The sequence below is a fragment of the Schistocerca cancellata genome, chromosome 7, assembly GCF_023864275.1.
Source record: "Schistocerca cancellata isolate TAMUIC-IGC-003103 chromosome 7, iqSchCanc2.1, whole genome shotgun sequence".
NCBI lineage: Eukaryota > Metazoa > Arthropoda > Insecta > Orthoptera > Acrididae > Schistocerca > Schistocerca cancellata.
This window is the reverse complement of record NC_064632.1, coordinates 547,459,801-547,481,084: the sequence shown is the minus strand read 5'-3', so window position 1 is coordinate 547,481,084 and position 21,284 is coordinate 547,459,801.

Here is a 21,284-nt window from a genome sequence, read left to right as displayed (position 1 = left end):
TCTTACCAATGGTTTCTTCGCAGTTATCTTCTAAGTACCTATGTTTTTCTTTCCAACTTTTGTGATTGCCCTTCTTAGGGATGTCCATTCCTCTTCAGATTAACTGCCTCTTGAGCTATTTCCTATCGCAGTACCTATATTCTCGAAAATTCAAGCGTATCTCTTCATTACCTAGTAGTTCCGTATCCCACTCGTTTGTGCATTGATTCTTCCTGACCAGTCTCTTACACTTCATCCTATTCTCCATCACTACTAAACATTTACCTGAGTTTGTATCCTGGGTACGCCTCACAATCCAGTAAGTGATTTTAGAATCTTTGCCTGACCATGACGTAATGTAATTTAAGTCTTCCCGTCTCTCGCATTCTTATTCAAGTACACCTCTGGCTCCTGTGATTCCTGAACAGAGTATTCGATATCTTAGCTGAAATTTATTGCAGGACTCATTTATTCTTTCTTTTCTCTCACACCTTGTACCAATCCCATAATCTCCCGTAAACCTACCTTCTATCCCTTCTGCTACAACCGCATTCCAAACCCCCATGACTATTACGATTTCACCTTATATTACGTTGTGACCTCGCCTCTCCTTCTCTCTCTCTTGCTCCGTCGTCGTGGTTTTCTTCTTTTCTCCTCTGCTGTCCAATCCCTCTTCCTTCTTCCTTCGTCGTACCGCGGCTGGATCTCAGGGTTTTCGACAAAAGGAAGGGAGTAGGGGGCACATATGTGGTTGATCACGATGACGTAGTGCTATGTGCGAGTATCTCCGTTTTGGGAAGATTGATGATTAAAGCTGAAACATTTCTCTAGTGAGGTAAATGCTCTCTTTTCCAAAAGGTGAAAATTGTAATTTTTAGTCCGCAGCTCGTGGTCGTGCGGTAGCGTTCTCGCTTCCCGCGCCCGGGTTTCCGGGTTCGATTCCCGGCGGCGTCAGGGATTTTCTCTGCCTCGTGATGACTGGGTGTTGCGTGATGACCTTAGGTTAGTTAGGTTTAAGTAGTTCTAAGTTCTAGGGGACTGATTACCATAAATGTTAAGTCCCATAGTGCTCAGAGCCATTTGAACCATTTTTTTTTGTAATTTTTATCGGTCTACAGTATTGAAGCAACACGCCACAGTTTATAAAGTTCCAACTTCCGATGAAGTTTATTGATCCCAAGGAGCTGAAACAAAACTCATCCGTTCCAAATGTCATTCACAACAAGAGTAGTTAGTTTTCTGATGTGTGTGTAGTGGTCGCTAATGGTTCAATCAATTGAATATTCCGTGATTAATATATGTCGTATTCAAACAGTTAATCAAACCCCATTTACTGTAAGCAGCAAGAATGATTACTATAACCTCCAATAAGTCTTTAATAATTATTACTAAGTTAATGTCAAGAAATTACGGGGAGTATCAATTAATCCTACACGCGACTATAACGCGCGATAGCCTACAGCGTATCTCAAACTTCACGTCGTTACTTCAAAGTCCGCGCGCAATCTGTTTATAACAAAGTTTGGCCGTGGCTCTCTAGAATGTTTTCCAAACCAACTCCGGATTATAGATTATCGGTTTTATGTCAATTCTTTAAAATTAAAGAGGACCCACACTCGATTACAACTTGTCCACGCACTTGAGCAACTCAGAAGTTATTATCTTTTTCAAAGAAAAAAAATCACGCATAACACAGAATTGTGATCTACTATGTCAAAACAATTCATTATCTATTGATTCTTATACAGTGCCAATCACTCAGGAAAGATTTCACTACAAAAAAATTTCGACTTGAGACGACGTCACTCGTTACTACCTGTTTTGGCTCTCCTACTCTCACGTGAGACAAAGTATATCTGACTCTAATGGACATCCCGACAAGGTTATTGCTTAAAGATTTTGTGGGCTACTCGGACGATTACCCATGTACTGCTACAACGTACTGAGGCAGACATGCAAGCAGTGTGGTTTTGATTTGCTGAAGTCAGCCCCAATCTACTCTTGTTTTTACCGATGTATACCATTAAGGAGTAGATATATTTACGTGTAGGTGTAAGAGTCCCTAGGTCCCGAAAGTGACTCCAGCAAAATTAGCATAATACTCTTCCGTAGAATAAATACCATTTCCCCTTGTATGAGGGAGTGACTGATGATGGTGATGTAAATAGACTACAACACTCATATACGGAAACTCACCTAACATCGGGCTACGATGCAGATCAATCTATCACCACAGGCACGTTTATCGCTGTCCCATTAGATGGCTTCGCCAACTACTAACCAAAATATTGCATTCCAACCTAATCTAGATCTTGGACTGTCCTACGGATCTATGTGTAACCACATTCAAAGTGACTCGCCCACTAATAACCTAACTACTGCACTCAGCCCAAATCTACACCACGCCCAACGCCACACATCGGTGTGACAGCGTCGACAATTTTCTCACTATTACATTCGCTAGCTTCGGCAATTCCCAACCACACTATAGCATTCCAACGTAATCTAGACCTCGGGCGACGCTACAGACGAGTGATCCACGTATCATCCCTTTTCTAAAAAGCTGTTTTGTGTAAAACATTTGTACAAAGATTCCGACCACAGCATCGATGTTGAGATTTACATTATCTGTGTAATAAAAGAAGGTGTAGCCTTTTTTGAGAGCAGGTACATTCCCCCTGGGACTAAGAATTCGTTGTCTGGGTACGTGCTTGGCGATCTCAGGGTCCCTATGCTAGGACCGGTAAGCGCCGCCAGTCCTCTGTCACTGTAAAGTCTGGACATGCTTCCGCGACCACCGGAATCCCGGTGGTGGAGCGTTGTGTGTCACAGGGACTGAGGATCTTGGCTTGACCGTCCGGATCGCGAGGATGGTAAGAACCTCTACAAAAAACCTTCAGTTTCAAGGTGTGCTGCGCGCCGATGAGATGCACAGCTGTGTTGAGGTGGAACAGTCGTTAGTGGGCAACCTCTGGAGAAATTGCTGAACATCGCTTGTATAGAACTTACATAGGCAGGTGGGGGTCTGTCTACGTGGACTCCTATTTCCCTAGCTGTTCGTGGGACCAAGATGGAACACTCGAAATTAACTCCCTCTCCTTCCCGTGGAAAGGGTGGGCTGGTGGTAGGTACCAGCAACAATCACACAAGGAGGGCTCATGTAGCCAGTCCTCCAGACAAGGGGATTACACGGTCTTTCAGTCTCTAGTAACAGAGGACATGCCGGTGGCCAGAATCGATTTCTTATAGTGAAACGAAGAGAGGACATCTTTGAGAGAGTTACATCTTTCTATATACAAAAAGGTTCTGAGGGCATCGCCGTGACTTTATAATCTGTCAAGCGCTTGCGAAACAGGATCTTGTTAGTAGAAACATCTAATTCGCAACAAGTGACGAACATCCAGAAAGCTCAGTTTCTCTAGAAGTATGCAATAGAAAGTGAAGAGCACAACACTTTGAACTGTTTTGTGACTTCCACGGCTCTGCAACGCACTACTCATGTGCCAAACCTTAATAAAATAGATGGATGGCGATCTAGAGAAACCAAACTCGTTTATACTTTCAGCAGCAAGTAAATGGTTGTTCATCGCCTCAAAACACTGTATACTGCTCAGGGAATCACCCTATCTGGAGAAAGGACTGTAATGTCTTCCTTGAAGAAAGGAAGATACAAGAGATAAAAATAGCTAAGCATATCTCTTAAGGCGATGCCAGACTGATATACAAGGCCATGCAGCCTCTGAAGTTCGCTGCCTCCTTTGCGTCTGTTCTTAAATCGCCAGTTCAGAAGATCGACGTTGCTACACAACCAGATGTTGCTAGTGTTATCTCTAGTACCCGCGTTTGTCAGTGTATTTGTGCTCCTGCAGCTACTTCAGAGTCTACATTTCCTCCCAGAACATCGGACAGGATAGTGGAAGGTGACGTTGAGGAGCTTCCTGCTCCTCCAAAGGTTCAGTGGTCCAGTGTCCCGTGCTGCTACTACCACTGCCATGGTTGTGGCTCGAAAGTCCAACCATAGCAACAAATCAAAGGTCAAGCGTCCACAACTAAAGTCTCTGTAGAGCTAATGGACGCTGATGTCACACTGTGGCAATCATTTCGCTCGAAGACTGAGCCTCCACCCATTACAGGCTCCCCTTTCCGGCAGAAAGCTGCTGTGAAAATGCAACCCCCATGATAGATGGCTCCCATATTACAGTGGAACATTATCTGGTTCAGGAAAAATATGGAGGAACTGAAACTGCTAGCACAGGAATGTCCCCTGTGCCTGTGTTTACAAAAGTCACCTTTTAAAACTACTGATGCCCCTATTCTACAGGGCTATACCCTTCACCAAAAGGATGACCTGACTGGGGACAGAGCCAAGCGAGGGATTGCTGTGCTGTGTTTGTCAAGAATGTGCACCATTCCTCTGCTCTCCCCCTGCCTGCTGACCTGTAAGTAGTTGCCACTCAGGTACATGTCTGTTGGAGGAGCAGTGTTTGCTCACTGTCTGTACCTCAGCAAGATGCAATACACTCTGAGGCCCTAACAGATCTTATGGAATAACTCCCATGACCATTTCTCCTACTGGGAGACTTCAACGTCCATCAAGTCTTGTGGGTCTCGACCTCTAATTGTCCTCAGGGTCGGGTTTTTGAGAGTCTCATGACATCTCATGAGCTGTGCAGCCACACATCCTCAGCTCAGGTACTCCTAATCATTTCTGTCCTGTTGGAGCCATTATCAGCCATCGATCTCTCTTTCTGCTCTCCAGATTCTGTTCAAGGAGAAGTCACTGACGACCTTAATTCCAGTGACTACTTCCCATTCTGCGTTCACCTCCTGGATGGAGCATTCCCTGAAGAAAAGCCTGCCGGCCGCGGTGGTCTAGCGGTTCTGGCGCTGCAGTCCGGAACCGCGGGACTGCTACGGTCGCAGGTTCGAATCCTGCCTCGGGCATGGGTGTGTGTGATGTCCTTAGATTAGTTTGGTTTAAGTAGTTCTAAGGGACTTATGACCTAAGATGTTGAGTCCCATAGTGCTCAGAGCCATTTGAAGAAAAGCCACCAAAACCGTCAGCACGGCTACCTCGACGCAGTTTGACTGTGGCTCAACACCTAACAGTGTACAGTAATGGGTGGACGACATTACACGAGTGATCCATCACACTGCTGACTTAACCATCACAAAGTCCTCAGGTCATCATAGGAGGTAGCCTGTACTTTGGTGGAATAGTGCCACTCAGAAATCTGGGTCAGGTGTGCGGCTCTTTGACTGTTTAAGTACCGCCGAATACCAGGGAACCTCACAGCATTTCAAGTCGCAAGAGCCAAGACTCGACATGTAATTTAGAAGAACAAGAAATATTCGTAATAACCGGTCCAATTGATCTTCAAAAGTATAGGAAGCCATCAGGAGTATTTATGGTAAACAGTCGTTTAGCAATAGCGGTAGTGCTGAATCGGAGTGTCTCCTAACAACATCTGAAGACGTCGCTCAGACGCTGGCAGAGAATTTTCCAGAAATTGCTGTCAATGCCATCCAGGATCCGACGTTTCGCCGCTACTGTGCGACTGTATAAAGTGGTAAGTAGGACTTTAGTTCCAACAATTCCAACAGTCTTAAAACTGCCTCCCTGAGAGCGTTCGAATCGGCACTATCTGAAATTCGTCATACTACACCCGTTCACGACGTTTGCCAACAGTACCAAAGGAAATCCTCCTCCAATGTTTTAATTTCGTATGGCCGGCATGTCACTCCTCAATTTGTGGAAAGAGGCAATTTTGATATCTCTCCTCGGACCAGGGAAAGACTGCTTATGTCACAGTAGTTACAGGAGTGCCGCCTTAGAGAGCTGTGTAGGAATGACCATGCAGCGAATGGTTAACTGTCTCCTTGTCCCGTTGTTAGAGACCACGCAACTCCTTAGCCGCCCTGTTTAGATTTCAGTGATTTCGGTCCACAACCTAATCGTACTAGAGGCGAATATTCAGCAGACTTTCCTCCATAAACATCACTGTCTAGGTTATTTTCTTTGACATCGGTAAGGTGTACGATACTACTTGGAGACACAGTATTCTCGTATGGAGCCATCAATGACGATTTTGTGGCCATCTGTCCAGCTTCATATGGAATAGAAAAGCAACTGGAAGCACTCAACAGAGGAAAGTCCACTGGACCTGACGGGATACCAATTCGATTCTACACAGAGTACACGAAAGAACTTGCCCCCCTTCTAACAGCCGTGTACCCCAAGTCTCTAGAGGAACGGAAGGTTCCAAATGATTGGGAAAGAGCACAGGTAGTCCCAGTCTTCAAGAAGGGTCGTCGAGCAGATGCGCAAAACTATAGACCTATCTCTCTGACGTCGATCTGTTGTAGAATTTTAGAACATGTTTTTTGCTCGAGTATCATATCGTTTTTGGAAACTCAGAATCTACTATTTAGGAATCAACATGGATTCCGGAAACAGCGATCGTGTGAGACCCAACTCGCTTTATTTGTTGATGAGACCCAGAAAATATTAGATACAGGCTCCCAGGTAGATGCTATTTAATCTTGACTTCCGGAAGGCGTTCGATACAGTTCCGCACTGTCGCCTGATAAACAAAGTAAGAGCCTACGGAATATCAGACCAGCTGTGTGGCTGGATTGAAGAGTTTTTAGCAAACAGAACACAGCATGTTGTTATCAACGGAGAGACGTCTACAGACGTTAAAGTAACCTCTGGCGTGCCACAGGGGAGTGTTATGGGACCATTACTTTTCACAATATATATAAATGACCTAGTAGATAGTGTCGGAAGTTCCATGCGGCTTTTCGCGGATGATGCTGTAGTATACAGAGAAGTTGCAGCATTAAAAAATTGTAGCGAAATGCAGGAAGATCTGCAGCGGATAGGCACTTGGTGCAGGGAGTGGCAACTGACCCTTAACATAGACAAATGTAATGTATTGTGAATACATAGAAAGAAGGATCCTTTATTGTATGATTACATGATAGCGGAACAAACACTGGTAGCAGTTACTTCTGAAAAATATCTGGGAGTATGCGTGCGGAACGATTTGAAGTGGAATGATCATATAAAATTAATTGTTGGTAAGGCGGGTACCAGGTTGAGATTCATTGGGAGAGTCCTTAGAAAATGTAGTCCATCAACAAAGGAGGTGGCTTACAAAACACTCGTTCGACCTATACTCATCAGTGTGGGATCCGTACCAGATCGGGTTGACGGAGGAGATAGAGAAGACCCAAAGAAGAGCGGCGCGTTTCGTCACAGGGTTATTTGGTAACCGTGATAGCGTTACGTAGATGTTTAACAAACTCAAGTGGCAGACTCTGCAAGAGAGGCGCTCTGCATCGCGGTGTACCTTGCTCGCCAGGTTTCGAGAGGGTGCGTTTCTGGATGAGGTATCGAATATATTGCTTCCCCCTACTTATACCTCCCGAGGAGATCACGAATGTAAAATTAGAGAGATTAGAGCGCGCACAAAGGCTTTCAGACAGTCGTTCTTCCCACGAACCATACGCGACTGGAACAGGAAAGTGAGGTAATGACAGTGGCACGTAAAGTGCCCTCCGCCACACACCGTTGGGTGGCTTTGGGAGTATAAATGTAGATGCAGATGTCATTCCTCTCTCAGTGGTTTTTTAGTTCGCGAGTTGGTTATAGGCTATCAGATCGTTTTGAGCAGAAGACGTGTCCCTCAGGACAGACTTTTAAGTGTTACCCTCTTTGCCATTACTGTAAATACTATCAAGTGTATTGTAAGACATCCTGTATAATGTTCCTTATTTGTGAACGATTTTGTTGTTTTTTGTCCCTTCTCCAGAACAGCGACTTGTCAGTGACAACGCACCATGCGGAAATTAGAGGAATGGGCTGCAAAGACGGTTTTCAGTTTTCTGCAGGTAAGTGTGTGTGTGTGTGTGTGTGTGTGTGTGTGTCTGCGTGGTGTTGTGTTGTGTGTTGTATGTGTGTGTGTGTGTTGTGTTGTGTGTGTGTGTGTATGTGTTCATTTTAATCGTTCTCATCGTATTTCAACTGACCTGCATATGAGAGAAACCATTCTACACTTTAAAGACTCGGTGAGGCTTCTGGGCCTGATTTATGACCCGAAACAGTCGAGGTTAACACACCTGAGAGACCTGAAACCCGCAACCAAGAAGGCACTGAGTATCTTAGTGCCTTAGCCACAGGTCTTGGGGAGCAGACAGGGCGCTTCTGCTCCAGGTTCTAGGGCTCTCATGCATACGCGATTAGGCTAAGGGTACACAGTGCATGGATCAGCGAGACCTCACCATCCAGTGGCAGCTCCTCATTGTGCATCAGGAATGTGAGTTCGTAGCAGCACCTGCATACCATACTGTTGCTCGTCCGCCTCTGGAACACCTATTCTCTAACAGCCCATTAGTAAGACGGCCATTTGGGATCCGCATGCAGCATGTGCTGGAGTCACTTGTATGGAACACATACAACCCCGAATCCAGGGATTTAACCTCCTGCCACCATGCTTACTGTAGACGCCCAGAGTAATTTTAGATTTGGTGCACTACAGGAGGACTTGCACTCCAACGTATGTATTTAATAGATTATTCTCTGATATTTTAGCTACACTCTTCAGGTGTTGTTACGGATGGGTTGAAAAAGGGAGTTTCATTGGTTGCTCTCTGTTTTTCCCTGATCATGTTCTCCAGGACCGACTGTCTGGTGACTTTACTGTCTTTCATGCGGAATTATATGCGACGTTGCGGACACTGAACTGGAGGAGATGTGTTTAAAGCGCTAAATTCCTTGTCTGCAATTTTCTGAGTGCCCTTCACTCTCTTCAACGCTTGTACCCAGCAAATGAAGTAGCCCAGAACAACCAGTAAGTACTCCTCCATCTACAAAAACTTGGGAAGGAGGGGTATTTCTTCTGGGTACCATGGCGCGTGGGTATTGTAGGGAATGAAAATGTGGAGGCATGTCACAATCCTCAGTTAGTGCGTTGTGCCATCCCCCTGCATACTATCACCTCGCTGTTGACGTACACAGTCCTGAGTCGGTAGGAAGACGAGTGGCCGGAAGTGACGGATAATGATTTGCATGTACACTGAAGAGTCAAAGAAACTGGCACACCTGCCTAATATCGTGTAGTGCTCACGCGAGCACATAGAAGTGCCGCAACATGACTTGGCATGGACTCGGCTAATGTCTGAAGTAGTGCTGGAGGGAACTGACACCACGAATCCTGCAGGGCTGTCCATAAATCCGTATGAGTAGGGGGAGGTGGAGATCTCTTCTGAACAGCATGTTGCAAGGCATCCCAGATATGCTCAATAATGTACATGTCTGGGGAGTTTTGTGCCCAGAGTGTTCTTGGAGCCACTGTGTAGCAATTCTGGACGTGTGGGGTGTCGCTTCGTCCTGCTGGAATTGCCCAACTCCGTCGGAATGCACAATAGACACGAAGGGATGCACGTGATCAGACAGGATGCTTACTTACGTGTCACCTGTCAAAGTCGGATCTAGACGTATCATGGGTCCCATATCACTCCAACTGCGCACGACCCACACCATAACAGAGCCTCTAGCAGTTTGAATAGCCCGCTGCTGACATGCAGGTTCCATGGATTCATGAGGTTGTCTCCATACCCGTACAAGTCCATCAGCTCGATACAATTTGAAACGAGACTCGTCCGACCAGGCAACATGTTTACAGTGATCAACAGTCCAATGTTGGTGTTGATGGGCCCAGGCGAGACGCAAAGCTTTGTGTCGTGCAGTCATCAAGGGTACACGAATGGGCCTTCGGCTCCGAAATCCCATATCGATGATGTTTTTCGATGAATGGTTCGCACGCTGACACTTGATGATGACCCAGCATTGAAATCTGCAGCAATTTGTAGAAGGGTTGCACTTCTGTCACGTTGAAAGATTGTCTTTAGTCGTCGTTGGTCCCATTCTTGCAGGATCTTTTTCCGGCCTCAGCGATGTCGGAGATTTGATGTTTTTATCGCTACCTCGGAGATGCTGTGTGCCATCGCTCGAGCACCGACCACAACACCATGTACAAAATCATTTAAATCTTAATAATCTGCCATTGTAGCAGCAGTAAGTGATCTAACAACTGCGCCAGACCTTTGTTGTCGTAGATGGGCTTTGCCGACCGCAGCGCCGTATTTTGCCTGTTTACATATCTCTGTATTTGGAAACGCATGCCTGTACCAGTTTCTATGGTACTTCAGTGCAGTTAAGTCCACTACACGGCCGTGGCGCACCTCCTTTCAGCCACGAAGACGGGATGAGATCCTCCTTACTCATTTTCACATAGGCCACAGTCCTCTGACGCATTACTTCCTGATCTGGTGCGACGACCCTCCAATGTGCGGTGCTTTTGGTATACGGATCACTGTGCTTCACATTTTACAGGACTGTGTTTTATTTTCGTATCAGAGGGCAGCGGAGGAATTGCAAGCAGATCTGCCCACCATTTTAAGTGACATTGAAACGAATGTAGTTAGAGTCTTAAGGTTTTGTGATCTATCCAAGTTGTTCCACAAATGTTAGGAGGATGATCGTCAGGTGTTAACAGGATGACGGGCTCACCCATGTTTTTATAATTGGTCAGTCAGTTGCATTTCCCTGTGCCCTTCTTTTAGCTCTTCTGTGCTTTTACTTCCGTGTTAATCACATGTGTAGCACCTTCTCCCTTCTCCGTTCTATTAAGGCCTGTGAGATAGTGATTGGATCAACGCTAGTGAGTTGGGAGTGAATGGCATATAACTGTCCTGGTATCCACATTAGTTTCTTTTAGTATCTGTAAGGACGCTGATATCCTCGCCGTTGAGCGCTCGTAAGCTCCAAACACACACAAACACACTCGCACACACACGCGCGCGCAGCAGCTAGGAGAATTATGGCACTTTGCACTTGTTTTTTGACATGTAAGCCTCGTCGGCTATAGTCGTAGTAATTTCACAATGTAATAACTTATTTTGAGTCACTTAAGGGCTGTTTTATATCAGTTATCCAATTCACGTGTTTAATTTCAGTATTCGTTGTATTATTATTTATTATTTAGCATTTCCAGTAGGTAAAATGCTACACTCTGATATGGTAGCGATCCGCCACTGGCGTGATTTTATCACTAATTTACGATGTCTATTATTATTCATTAAATGTATTCTTATTCATTAAATATGCGGAACTTGCAGTCATTCAACGAAGAAGTCCGAGTTTTTCAAATCAGTCATACAGCGTAGAGCCACTACCAAATCGTGATATGCAAATTACATTTCCTGAATTTCGGTCGATCCGCATACTCTTTTGCGCCGCTCCCGACACCAATCTGGGGCCACAAATTCCATTGTGTTGACAAAATTCTAAAATATTAAAGTCGGTGGAGGTGGAAGCACAACTAGCGACCGCGAACACACAATTATTGCAGAACGCCAAAAGTATGTAATTATGTGTAATGGTTATTGAAAAAGACAATTAGTAGAATGAAAACAATAACCATTACACATAATTACATACTTTTGGCGTTCTGCAATAACTGTGTGTTCGCGGTCGCTAGTTGTGCTTCCACCTCCACCGACTTTAATATTTTAGAATTTTGTCAACACAATGGAATTTGTGGCCCCAGATTGGTGTCGGGAGCGGCGCAAAAGAGTATGCGGACCGACTGAAATTCAGGAAATGTAATTTCCATATCACGATTTGGTAGTGGCTCTACGCTGTATGACTGATTTGAAAAACTCGGACTTCTTCGTTGAATGACTGCAAGTTCCGCATATTTAATGAATATGAATACATTTAATGAATAATAATAGACATCGTAAATTAGTGATAAAATCACGCCAGTGGCGGATCGCTACCATATCAGAGTGTAGCATTTTACCTACTGGAAATGCTAAATAATAAATAATAATACAACGAATACTGAAATTAAACACGTGAATTGGATAACTGATATAAAACAGCCCTTAAGTGACTCAAAATAAGTTATTACATTGTGAAATTACTACGACTATAGCCGACGAGGCTTACATGTCAAAAAACAAGTGCAAAGTGCCATAATTCTCCTAGCTGCTGCGCGCGCGTGTGTGTGTGAGTGTGTTTATGTGTGTGTTTGGAGCTTACGAGTGCTCAACGGCGAGGACATCAGCGTCCTTTCAGATACTAAAAGAAACTAATGAGGATTCCAGGACAGTTATATGAAAAACATTAATTTGAAACATCTAGAAATCCATGAAATATAATATAAAAGAAATAGCTGAAAAGAGACAGCTAAAAATAACCCGGAACCAGAATGAATGCATTCGAGGTTAAGAGGAAATTCATTTTATCTACATCTACATCTACATCTACATTTATACTCCGAAAGCCACCCAACGGTGTGTGACGGAGGGCACTTTACGTGCCACTGTCATTACCTCCCTTTTCTGTTCCAGTCGCGTATGGTTCGCGGGAAGAACGACTGTCTGAAAGCCTCCGTGCGCGCTCGAATATCTCTAATTTTACATTCGTGATCTCCTCGGGAGGTACAAGTAGGGGGAAGCAATATATTCGATACCTCATCCAGAAACACACCCTCTCGAAACCTGGCGAGCAAGTTACACCGCGATGCAGAGCGCCTATCTTGCAGAGTCCGCCACTTGAGTTTGCTAAACATCTCCGTAACGCTATCACGGTTACCAAATAACCCTATGACGAAACGCGCCGCTCTTCTTTGGATCTTCTCTATCTCTTCCGTCAACCCGATCTGCTACGGATCCCACGCTGATGAGCAATACTCAAGTATAGGTCGAACGAGTGTTTTGTAAGCCACCTCCTTTGTTGATGGACTACATTTTCTAAGGACTCTCCCAATGAATCTCAACCTGGCACCTGCCTGACCCACAATTAATTTTATATGATCATTCCACTTCAAATCGTTCCGCACGCATACTCCCAGATATTTTACAGAAGTAACTGCTACCAGTGTTTGTTCCGCTATCATATAATCATACAATAAAAGATCCTTCTTTCTATGTATTCGCAATACATTACATTTGTCTATGTTAAGGGTCAGTTGCCACTCCCTGCACCAAGTGCCTATCCGCTGCAGATCTTCCTGCATTTCGCTACAATTTTCTAATGCTGCAACTTCTCTGTATACTACAGCATCATCCGCGAAAAGCCGCATGGAACTTCCGACACTATCTACTAGGTCATTTATATATATTGTGAAAAGTAATGGTCCCATAACACTCCCCTGTGGCACGCCAGGGGTTACTTTAACGTCTGTAGACGTCTCTCCATTGATAACAACATGCTGTGTTCTGTTTGCTAAAAATTCTTCAATCCAGCCACACAGCTGGTCTGATATTCCGTAGGCTCTTACTTTGTTTATGAGGCGACAGTGCGGAACTGTATCGAACGCCTTCCGGAAGTCAAGGAAAATAGCATCTACCTGGGAGCCTGTATCTAATATTTTCTGGGTCTCATGAACAAATAAAGGGAGTTGGGTCTCACACGATGGCTGTTTCCGGAATCCACGTTGATTCCTACATAGTAGATTCTGAGTTTCCAAAAACGACATGATACTCGAGCAAAAAACATGTTCTAAAATTCTACAACAGATCGATGCCAGAGATATAGGTCTATAGTTTTGCGCATCTGCTCGACGACCCTTCTTGAAGACTGGGACTACCTGTGCTCTTTTCCAATCATTTGGAACCTTCTGTTCCTCTAGAGACTTGCGGTACACGGCTGTTAGAAGGGGGGCCAATTCTTTGGCGTACTCTGTGTAGAATCGAATTGATATCCCGTCAGGTCCAGTGGACTTTCCTCTGTTGAGTGATTCCAGTTGCTTTTCTATTCCTTGGACACTTATTTCGATGTCAGCCATTTTTTCGTTTGTGCGAGGATTTAGAGAAGGAACTGCAGTGCGATCTTCCTCTGTGAAACAGCTTTGGAAAAAGGTGCTTAGTATTTCAGCTTTACGCGTATCATTCTCTGTTTCAATGCCATCATCATCCCGGAGTGTCTGGATATGCTGTTTCGAGCCACTTAACTATTTAACGTAAGACCAGAACTTCCTAGGATTTTCTCTCAAGTCGGTACATAGAATTTTACTTTCGAGTTCACTGAACGCTTCACGCACAGCCCTCCTTATGCTAACTTTGACATCGTTTAGCTTCTGTTTGTCTGAGAGGTTTTGGCTGCGTTTAAACTTGCAGTGAAGCTCTCTTTGCTTTCGCAGTAGTTTCCGAACTTTGTTGTTGAACCACGGTGGGTTTTTCCCGTTCCTTCACAGTTTTACTCGGTATGTACCTTTCTAAAACGCATTTTACGATTGCCTTGAATTTTTTCCATAAACACTCAACATTGTCAGTGTCGGAACAGAAATTTTCGTTTTGATCTGTTAGGCAGTCTGAAATCTGCCTTCTATTACTCTTGCTAAACAGATAAACCTTCCTCCCTTTTTTTATTGTCCTATTAACTTCCATATTCAGGGATGCTGCAACGGCCTTATGATCACTGATTCCCTGTTCTGCACATACAGAGTCGAAAAGTTCCGGTCTGTTTGTTATCAGCAGATCCAAGATGTTATCCCCACGAGTCGGTTCTCTGTTTAATTGCTCGAGGTAATTTTCGGATAGTGCACTCAGTATAATGTCACTTGATGCTCTGTCCCTACCACCCGTCCTAAACCTCTGAGTGTCCCAGTGTATATCTGGTAAATTGAAATCTCCACCTAAGACTCTAACATGCTGAGAAAATTTATGTGAAATGTATTCCAAATTTTCTCTCAGTTGTTCTGCCACTAATGCTGCTGAGTCGGGAGGTCGGTAAAAGGAGCCAATTATTAACCTAGCTCGGTTGTTGAGTGTTACCTCCAGCCATAATAATCCACAGGAACCATCCACTTCTACTTCGCTACAAGATAAACTACTACTAACAGCGACAAACACGCCACCACGGGTCGCATGCAATCTATCCTTTCTAAACACCGCCTGTGCCTTTGTAAAAATTTCGCTTTGCCGCTTAGGGTAATAAGTTCTTTTATTTATTTTATTTTTTTTTAAATTTTATTTTAGTACATTAGCGTTACGTTATTTTTGTAGCTTAGTTGATGACATACTGTCATACCACATAGTTCAGTACAGTAACAGTGTTGAGCGTAATAATATGCAATTTAGCTGATACAAGATGGACGATCTCGTTGTACCTCGTGTATAATGGCGTATTCCATTATTGAGACAAATGCAGCATGTGTTGCGTATATTCAGCAGCGGTGTAAATATTTTCACTGTCAGTTAATCTCATTTATTCAGAAAACTCTTTATTGCAATTCATCAATCTTTCGTAATGGTCAAAAAAATGAAAATGTCAGCAACCGATTTTAGTGCCTCATCTTCAGACGGAGGTAATGGGGTAGAATGGAATGTCAATATGGGAGATATTAACACTGCTGTTAGCGAAAGCAATATGCATTCCCAAAACGCCGCAGTACAACAAGACGAGCAACCATCCATCAATAACAAACAAATCGCGAACGCAGTGATATGACCTTCAGCCGACCTTGCATCCCCGCCAGCACAAGCTTTTAGCGGTCTAAATATGGAACGAATGTTGCAAAAAATGTTGAGGAATATGACCACTAAGGCGATATGACCATCTTACAAAAGGAAGTGAGCGCAAAAATATCAAATCTTGAAACTAATATGAATACCAAAATGTCCTCTCTTAATACTGAAGCGTCCACTCTGGAAACTAATATGGCAAGTAAAACTAACATGACCACATTCAAAAATGACATTAAAACTGATATGATCACATTCAAAGATGAAATCAAACGTGAAACACTGCGATGGTATCAGCTGAAATAACCACCAAGTTCGATGGGGTGACACTAAATATTGTAAGTAGGCTGTTTAGATTTTTATATGGGTAATGCCACGTAGCGCTCTATATGAAAATCACTGGCTGTGCTGTGTGCAGTATGTGTTTTTAGGCTGTTTAGATTTTTATATGGGTAATACCACGTAGCGCTCTATATGAAAATCACTGGCTGTGCTGTGTGCAGTATGTGGCTAGTTTGCATTGTTGTCTGCCATTGTTGTCATGAACTGCTACAGCTGGATGTGAACAGCGCGTAGCGTTGGGCAGTTGGAGGTGAGCCGCCAGCAGTGGTGGATGTGAGGAGAGAGATGGCGGAGTTTTGATAATTTGTAATACTGGATGTCAATTATGAATATTAAGGTAAATACATTGTTTGTTCTCTATTAATATCTTTCATTTGCTAACTATCCCTATCAGTAGTTAGTGCCTTCAGTAATTTGAATCTTTTATTTAGCTGGCAGTAGTCGCACTCGCTGTATTGCAGTAGTTCGAGCAACGAAGATTTTTGTGAGGTAAGTGATTTGTGAAAGGTATAGTTTAATGTTTGTCAGGACCATTCTTTTGCAGGGATTTTTGATAGTCAGATTGCGTTGCGCTAAAAATGTTGTGTGTCAATTTAAGCATAGTCTTGTATAATTTGTTCTAAGTGGACGTTTCATATGTAAAATTGTTCTAAGGGGATGTTTCATATATGTGAGGAGAGAGATGGCGGAGTTTTGATAATTTGTAATACTGGATGTCAATTATGAATATTAAGGTAAATACATTGTTTGTTCTCTATTAATATCTTTCATTTGCTAACTATCCCTATCAGTAGTTAGTGCCTTCAGTAGTTTGAATCTTTTATTTAGCTGGCAGTAGTCGCACTCGCTGTATTGCAGTAGTTCGAGCAACGAAGATTTTTGTGAGGTAAGTGATTTGTGAAAGGTATAGTTTAATGTTTGTCAGGGCCATTCTTTTGCAGGGATTTTTGATAGTCAGATTGCGTTGCGCTAAAAATGTTGTGTGTCAATTTAAGCATAGTCTTGTATAATTTGTTCTAAGTGGACGTTTCATATGTAAAATTGTTCTAAGGGGATGTTTCATATGTCGACCCTTAGCCTAGGATACCTCACTGGAATCTTCTGATTTTTTTCTTGTAGTTGGTGTAACTAGTGTAGATTTTGTTTATTGCTAGTGCGTAATTGTAGAGGGAATCTCCTTTGTAGTTGCAGCCTTTCATTGTTGTACTGTAAAACAGTTGTGGCATGCATGTAGATTTGCACCAAGTATTTCGCAGCTGCAATTAACTAGATATTATTTTCAGTGCTATGTTAATGTGTTCTCTTATTTTTGCTATTCAAATTGTGCTTTTCTGTGTTATCGTGTGAAATATTGTGACAATAATGGCGTGTGAAAAACGTAACACTCGGCTCCAAAGTAAACTAAGAAATGACAGTGAAGACGAAAGCAGTGTGTTGGCCCCACCATGTAATGAGTTAACTAATGTTCAAAGTAGTAATTTGGTAACTGTGCATAGGGAAATGGAGCGGGCGTCAAACAATGGCGTAGACAGTCAAACAGGTAGTGAACAGGGAAGCATTATCGATCGATCGGTCGGCAACAGCTCGCCTCAGGAATCCGAAATGATAGGACACAATTTTGCAAATACTGTAGATTCAGGTTTTGCGTCCTCACCGTTTTCTCAAATGAGTCAAGACACATTTTCTGCTTGTCAAAATGTGAATGCTGCCGGTGAAAACGCACTGCCAAAAAGCATAGAGAAACAGATTCCAGACACTAATACATTATTATTGCAATTAATGCAACAAATGGAACAAAATCAGAGACAGATGGGACAAAATCTTCAAAAGTTAGACACAATGGAACAACACCAGAGACAAACACAGCAAAAGTTAGACACAATGGAACAAAATCTTAAAAAGTTAGACACAGTGGAACAAAATCTTAAAAAGTTAGACACCACACTTGAACAAACACGTGAAGATTTAACTACTGAATTACATAACATTGAATCGAAATGTCAAAAAGTCTGTAATGACGTAAAAACACAAATTTGTGAGCATTTTCAGCCTATTTTTTCGCGGCATGAAAATGCATTACAGTATCACGAAGCAGCCATAAAAGAGCTGCAAACCATTGTTCATGAAAATCATGAGACCTTGTGGGCTAAAATTGACTCAGTTGCATCTACCGATTCGGTTACGCAACTGGCAAAAACTCAGGAAAACTTAAAGAACACAGTAGATTCGATTTCAACACAAATAGACACTCTGAAACTTGGTTCAGAAAAACACACTGAGGAAATGTGTTCACTATCGGAGAAAGTAGCTGAACTTTCGGATCAGGTCACTAACTTATCTACAAAGGTAGATGATGATCTGAATGACACAAGACCCGTAGCCTTCACTGACACAGAAGAGTATGAACAAATAAGAAAATTCAAACAAAATCAGAATCAAATTAATACGCAATACAAAAGAGAAATGCGGGAAGTACAAGATCAGCTGACACAGGTAATACAAGAATTACGTATTTCAGAGGACACTCGCGCCCCAATAAGGGAAGAGGGACATAGAAATACGGAACAGCCACAAAATAATAACACAGGGCATTTCGGTAATTATGAAAGAAATTGGCAAGGTACACCGAATTTTGAGATGGAACCGCCGACACGACGTAACAATGACCGATATGCTACTCACCGACACGATGATTTTGACTATAAGCTGTTCATTACTACACGTAAATTCAAAACGTTTAAGAATTCTGCCAACGACATTCATCCACAAGCGTGGCTCCATCAATTCTCTCATTGTTTTCCTCCTAACTGGTCATTGGAGCACAGATTAGAATTTATGTGTGGCTACTTAGAGAATGAACCAGCTGTAAGAATGCGATCGGTCATTCACGATTGCCACAGTGAAGGAGAATTTTACCATGCCTTCCTCTCAGCATATTGGTCTCAAGCCACACAAGACCGCGTAAAACATAGCATCATAATGATGAAACACTTTGAACAATCTGAATTTTCCAGTCTTGTGAAATATTTTGAAGACATGTTGCACAAGAATCAATACCTGTCAAACCCATACAGCCCCTCAGAACTCATCCGCATTTGCTTAATCAAACTGCCCGAACATTTGAGACATATTATTTTAGCAGGACGTTGCAAAGACGACATTGAAGCTTTTCAGGGACTGTTACAAGAATTAGAAATTGACACAGACAGTCGCGGGATGCGAAAACAGGAAAACAATCACTACAGGTCACATCCGTCACAATTCCGTGACGACAGAAACGATAACTGGACGCGACAAGGCTATTCTCACCACACAAATCGTGACCAAAATAGACACCACCCGTATGACAACCGTTGGCAGAGTAGTAATAATTACAGGGAAAGATCACCTCTCCGCAGTAATGACTATCACAGAGACAATCAGAGAAACAGACAATATGGGAACCAAAACAATTATTATCAAGGGAGACAGAATAACTTTAGACGCAACGGTCCAGCACGCAGTTACGATTCTGGGAGAAATTCTCCACCACATGACCGACAAGAAAGAAACTATCGAACCTACCGACATGACGACAGACGATATGATCGTAACGACAGACCTGAATTGCATCAGAACTGGCGAGATTTAAATAGAGCAGAGCACTCTCGTCACGATGAATTTGTAGAAGTTAGGTCTCCAAATCCCAATAACGACGCGCGCCAACAAAGAGACAATAGGCGATGACTCACACCACTGGCAGCCACAAGACGTACTTATGAAACTGACGACGCAGCTGCCGTAGCTAGTAATTACGTAAAAATGGAAGACATTAGGGACATCTTACTCCAGGAACACGACGTAAAACATAACAACATTGCATATCCTGTGATTCATATTACTGTAAATGACGTAAAATTTACGGCAGTACTTGACTCTGGCAGTCCCATTTCAGTAATTAGCGAAACAGCTTTTAGCAAATGCAACAAAGCGAACGATTGCCCCACACTTCCGTTACGTAAGATTAAATTACAAGGTGCAATCTTTGGAAAAAGTGTAGATGTACGCCAACAAACCAATTTAGAATTCGTTTGCCAAAGCCACAGCTTCTCTATGAACTTTCTTATTGTTCCATTATTGTCGACGGAAATTATACTGGGAGTAGACTTTTTGAATGAATACAAAGCAATCTTAAGCTTTCACGATGCTGAAATAAGTTTAGAGAAAGAAGGTAAGTCAATAGCTTTGAAATTTGAAGACTGGCTCTCAAACCATGATGAGGAAATTAATCGGCTTTATTTTCTGTTAGACAACAGTTCGGAATTTTCTACGGAACTAGACACTAACAATCACTCTGCAAGTACTGAAAGGGATGATATCGACGGCATATTTGAAATTAATGAGTTAATTCAGAATAAAATTCAAACAATTGAGAATTGTAATGACACTGATAGGCAGGACCTTTTTGAGATTTTACAAGCACATTCCACAGTTTTTACTCACAAAACAGGAACAATCAAGGGATTTCAATACCAATTTCGTGTTCGTGAGCATACTAAATTTTGTGTTAGACCATACGTAATTCCGGCGCATTATAGGGACCGTGTTAGAACAGAAATACAATCTATGCTTGTCGAGGGCATTATTGAGCCTGCAGTAAGCTCATACAACAACCCATTACATGTTGTTGAGAAGAAGAATGGATCGATCAGGCTTGTTTTAGATTCGAGACAAATCAATACTATCATCATTCCTGAAACAGACAGGCCGCAGACGATGGAAGAACTTCTTCAAAATTTTAATGGTGTAAAAGTGTTATCTTCCATTGATCTCAGATCCAGCTTTTATCAGATCGAACTTCATCCAGAATGTAGAAAATACACAGCTTTCCTTTGTTTCGGCGTTTGTTATCAGTTTCGGAAACTTCCTTTTGGTTTGAACATTTCTTCGGCAGCATTCATTCGTGGGTTAAATTCCATATTACCTGAGTTCTTAAAACGTCACATCACCTTATATGTGGACGATATTCTAATAGCAGAAGCTTCATGGGAACAACATAACCGCATCCTCAACAGTTTGTTACGTATTTTTGCAGAATCTGGAATTACAGTTAACTTGGAAAAGTCTGAATTCGGTAGATCAAAGGTGAAGTTTTTGGGACATATTATTTCTTCTGAAGGCATTCAGCCGGATCCTGAAAAGTTAGAAGCAATTAGAGCCATTCCAGTTCCATCCACAAAAAAACAAGTCCGCAGTTTTCTAGGTCTCGTAAATTTTTACCGTCGTTTTCTGAATATGCAAATTCTAGTTACACCAAAACTTTGTTCTCTCACTGGAAAAAATACTATTTGGAACTGGGACGAACAAGCACAGTTGGAATTCAATTCTTTGAAAGAAGCGTTACTTCACGCGCCAATACTAGCTCATCCAGATCTGTCACAAGA